We start from the raw sequence: 5,357 nt of genomic DNA, 5'->3' as shown, positions 1-5,357 counted from the left end.
CAAAAATTTGTAAGACTGAAATGACTTAACATATTGAAAGCAGCCAGAATAATGCATGCAAATTGTTCATTACATTGATTTTCGTGAAATGCTGGTAAGGCAAATCCTACATCTGTTTTAATAAGAGAAAATAAAATCCACTAGCACATGAAATTAAAACGTAGCAGACCAGAAACACAGGGCAAGCAAAAACATTACACAGCGATTTTCGTTCTTCGCGTGAGAGTTTGGCGTAATGTTACACCAAGAATTTTCTGCATTTCTCTGTCTGTCTTGTTCTGTTTACCCCTCCCAGACCAGCTGTTTTCATTTCTCCAAACCACATAGTTTGAGGTAATGTCATGGCAATGTCATCTCTTCTCTGTCAGCTGCTAGAGAGGATCTCGATTCAGTGAGCTCAGCCTCAGAACAGAAGGAAGAAAAGTGGGAGGGAGGTGTTTGTACCTAACACTTTCATCGTGAGGCTTAAAAGGCCTTTTACTTAAAAAGAGGTGTAGAAATACAGTAAGACAGAAACAGCATATAATAGAATAATTATGTTGTATTCCAATAAATACTATAGAGTATACATATTTATATTTTAATATAGTGTTAATACATTTATACAATTAATAATGCCGTATAATCTATCATAAAGGTACACTCATTTTAAAAGTTATTTTTAGGGGCGCCTGGGTGGCTCAGTCGGTTGAGCGTCTGACTTCGGCTCAGGTCATGATCTCACGGTTCGTGGGTTCGAGCCCCGCGTCGGGCTCTGTGCTGGCAGCTCAGAGCCTGGAGCTGCTTCAGATTCTGTGTCTCCCTCTCTCTCTGCCCCTTCCCCTCTCATCCTCTGGCTCACTCTCCTTCAAAAATAAATAAATATTTTAAAAAAGTTATTTTTATACAAAATGAATCCACATTATTTTGTGTTATTAATTTTTTTTTAAGTAGGCTAATGCGGGTCCTGAACTCATGACCCTGAGATGGAGACCGGAGCCGATATCAAGGGTCAGATGCTTAACGACTAGGGGTGCCTGGGTGGTTCTGACTGGGGCTCAGGTCTCTGTCCCTCCCCAACTCATGCTGCCCAACTTTTGATCTCGGCTCGATCATGATCTCACGGTTCGGGAGTTCGAGCTCCGCATTGGGCTCTGTGCTGACAGCTTGGTGCCTGCTTGGGATTCTCTCTCTTCCTCTGCTTCTCACCCAGGGGCACTCTCTGTCCCTCTCAAGAAGTTTTTAAGAAAAATAATTTTATTAAAAAAAAAAATAAAAACAACTAAAGTTAGAACAAATACCATGTTGCAGTTCACCTTTGAGCAACACAGAGTTGAACTCCATGGTCCACTTATATGTGGATTTATTTTTATAAATATACTACTGTAATGTATTTTCTCTTCCTTATAATCTTACTAATCACATTTTCTTTTCTCAACCTTACTTTATGTAAAAATGTAGTACCTAATACAGCACAGAAGATATGTGTTAATAGAACTTTGTTGTCAGTGATGCTTCCGATGAACACGAGGTTAGTAGTAGTTAAACTTTTGTGGAGTCAGAAGGTTTATGCAGATCCTTGTGCAATGGGTTTGGCTCCCTAAGCCTGTGTTGTTCAGGGTCGAGCTGTGTAATGTAACAATTACACTGTTATGTTAATAACGAGCATATAACATACACACCCAACATATTCATATAGTAATCCCACAGGATTCTCATTTTTATGTTTCATTCTGTGGAGACCTTACATCTCTGTTTCATGAAGCTCACGTGTCACTTGAAAGAAGACGGATGGTCCAAAAATGTGGATTATAAAGTCTGTACATGTGTGTGTATATATGTGCACATACTTACGTGCATCTTGAATATATTACATATGTAATGAAATTGTGCTGTTTTTCTGTGGGCTTTCTCTTTAAAATAACTAAAAACTCTTCCTTCTCTTCCAAAATAATCTCACAAAAGAATTAATATTATTTCGGGCACTGTGTATCATGCTAGATAATTTCTCCGTGTTGTCATGGAAATGGAGAAATGTAATTAATTATGCTTCCTGGAGGCAGAGTGCATCCCTCCTACCTCCTTGCTAACATGGCGTGTTTCCCTTTATCTGAGCCCCATTGCATCACCCGGTGGGAGATTTAGTACCTGCTACCTCTGCGTTCAGACGGGTGACAGCCTCACCCTGTGTGCATTATGTGCCCAGGACCGTGTCGTTTGAAGGACTTGACTGATCGCTGAGTTATCCCCGGCAGCTTGTAGGCAAAACCTCGTTCATGGCAGAATCAGGCGTGGTTGGGATGGCTTTTCATGCAAGTGGCAAAAAAAGGCACTCAGTCTGGGGAGAGAGACAGGCAGAGACCAAGAGACAGAGAGAGACAGCGAGAAACACAGAGGATATCGTCCCCAGGCTGAGAAGTATAAATTTGCGGGGTTCAGGCGTGGCTCCGTCCGGTGGCTCCCAATCGCTCCTTAGACCACTCTGGTCTCTTATTTACGTCAACCTCTGTGTGCTTCCTCTCACATTTGCTTTACTTTTCTTTGGCAAACTGTTCGTCAGTGCGTGTGGTGGCCGTGCTCCACGTTATAGCCTCGGAGCTCGGTGCTGGGGTGCAAAGGAATCTTCCACGTTCTCAGGTCCCCCCAGATCTCCCAGAATTCATGCGGACGACCCAACCTCAGTCACACTCTCACATCTGCATCAGACGTTAAAGACCTAAGGTGGTGCAGAGTGGACAGGATTTGTTCAGTGCACGCAGGGGGAGTCCCCTGTGAAGGGGGTGAAGGGGAGTCCCCTGTGAAATCCACTGGGTCTAAGTTTGGGGGGGTATCCGGTGAGACGCCAAATTTCTGCTTGAAAACACGGGTGCTTGGCAGGCAGTGATCCTGGTGAGACCTGCTGATGAAGAACAAAGTGTGACGTTTGAAAGGGATCCACAAGCGACGTTCTCACCCCTTCCAGATTATTTATGCTGTACCTCAGCCTCAGAGGCCGTCTGGAATGTGCCCTGGGAACGTGCCTTGGAAATGGGCTTCTGAGGAGTCTGTGTCCCTGAAGCTTGAAAGCATGCTCTCAGAGGCTCCTGACATCTCCTTAGGCAGCTCGTACGGTTTAGTTTTCCCTAACAATTTAAGTCTGAACTGTAGATTTTTTTTTAAAATTTTTAATGTCTATTTATTTTTGAGACAGAGAGACAGAGAATGAGTGGGAAAGGGTCAGAGACAGAGGGACACACAGAATCCGAAGCAGCTCCCGGCTCTGAGCTGTCAGCACAGAGCCCGACGCGGGGCTCGAACTCATGAGCTGTAAGATGATGAGTCGAGGTCGGAAGCTTAACCGACTGAGCCCCCCAGGCGCCCCTGAACTACAGTGTTAACACTGGTATTTGTGTCAGTCCGTTCAGGCTGCTGTAACAGAACCACCCTAGACGAGGGGCTTGTACACAAGACACCTTCATCTCTCACAGCCCTGGAGGCTGGGAGCCAAGCCATCAGCGGATTCAACGGCTGGGGCCGTCTGTCTTACCATTCCTACGTGAGCCACTTCTCTGTGTCCTCACGCGGTAAAAGGGGTGAAAGGTCTCCCATCGGTGAGACTCCACCTCATGACCTAATCAGCTCCCCCAAGGCCCCACCTCCCAATATCATCCCCGTTGGCTTGGGGATTTGACATCAATTTTTAAGGGAAAGCAACATTTAGACGAAAGCAGTATTTGTTTCTAAGTCTGTATTAAATCTGATTAATGAAGAATCCATTTGCCAATCTAATTTATCACTAATTAGTTTATCATGGACGTTCAATTGAATTCCATTTAAATAAATGTTTAATATAAGACTTATGGGTTCTAAAAGTTGTAACACTAAGTATGTAATTTATCAGGAAACATTTTAGAGTTTTAAAACAAGAAGTATTGGGGCACCCGGGTGCCTCAGTCAGTTAAGCGTCCGACTCTGGATTTCAGCTCAGGTCATGATCTCATGGTTCATGGGATTGAGCCCCGCATTTGGGCTCTGTGCTGACAGCTCGGAGCCTGCTTGGGATTCTTGCTCTCTCTCTCTATCTGCCCCTGTCCTGCTCTCTCTCTGTCCCTCCCATGCTCATACTCTCTCTCAAAATAAAGAAGTAAACGTTTTTAAAAAATAAGTAGTAATAATCTTTGATTATTGTATGTTAGACTTCACAAATTGTCCTTATGTTAAAAATGAAATTATGAGAAAAGGTGATAATTTATGGTTATGGAATCAAAGGGTAGACCGGATGATTATGATGATCATCATTATTATTTCCATACTGGTTAATGATTTTTTTTGTCACCTTGTCCATGGTTTATTTATTTATTTTAATATTTATTTTTGTGAACCTGCATANGAGGGGCAGAGGGGGCGGGGAGGATCCAAAGTGGGCTCCAGGCTGTGAGCTGTCAGCACAGAGCCTGATGTGGGGCTTGAACCCACGAACTGTGAGACCGTGACCTGAGCTGAAGTCGGGCGCCCGACTGACTGAGCCATCCGGGTGCCCCTATTTATTATTTTTTTTTAATATTTATTTATTTTTAGAGAGAGAGAAAGAACATGAGCAGGGGAGAGGCAGAGAAGGAAGAAGAGAGAAAATCCCAAGCAGGCTCCACACTGTCGGCACAGAGCCCGACACGAGGTTCAGACTCAGGATCAGGGAGATTATGACGTGGGCTGAAATCACAAGTCAGATGCTCAACAACTGAGTCACCCAGGCACCCCTACCTTATTTTTTATTTCCTCTGTCCATATTCCCATGAACGTTAGGTCTTTAGGATTCGAGGTCTTTGAAAAAATGGTTCTGTGATGTAGCCCCAGTACCCACCGCAGCATTAAGAAATGAGTACCAAGGTGATACTGGCTCACTGTGTGAATGAACAGTTCACTGACAGAAAACTGAATCCATGAAAAACCACATAGCTTAGATTCATGCTATTTCCACCAAAACTTCAGGATGCTCAGTGTTATGTAAAACCACTGTATACACTTCAGTTTCATTGACTCCTTGCTCAAAAGTGACACAGAAATGCTAATACAGTAGAAAACAAGAGAGTTCTTAAATGTCATGAACTGTAAATAAGTTGACTGGTGGAAGTAGCCATGTGACCATGGGACATCCTAGTGAACCAGACGCATTGAAGGACAGTAAAGAAACTTCAGCTACATTGGAACACGTAGGTGGCTGAGTTCGTTAAGCATCCGACGTTGGCTCAGGTCATAATCTCGAGGTTTGTGGGTTTGAGCCCCACACCGGGCTCTGTGCTGATGGCTTGGAACCTGGAGCCTTCTTCGGATTCTGTGTCTCCCTCTCTCTCTCTCTCTCTCAAAAATAAAAAATTTTAAAAACTGAAAAACATATGTCA

At 43.7% G+C, this 5,357-nt stretch overlaps 1 non-coding gene across 1 annotated transcript; it reads left to right on the top strand.

The window, feature by feature from the left end:
* The first annotated feature begins 669 nt into the window (after positions 1 to 669).
* Positions 670 to 754, top strand: TRNAR-UCG (transfer RNA arginine (anticodon UCG)). The gene has a single exon. It is a non-coding gene; the product is annotated as a tRNA-Arg (tRNA).
* Positions 755 to 5,357: the final 4,603 nt, after the last annotated feature.

The sequence above is a fragment of the Crocuta crocuta genome, unplaced genomic scaffold, assembly GCF_008692635.1.
Source record: "Crocuta crocuta isolate KB4526 unplaced genomic scaffold, BGI_CrCroc_1.0 scaffold221, whole genome shotgun sequence".
Taxonomy (NCBI): Eukaryota; Metazoa; Chordata; class Mammalia; order Carnivora; family Hyaenidae; genus Crocuta; species Crocuta crocuta.
This window is presented reverse-complemented; position numbering and strand designations above follow the sequence as displayed.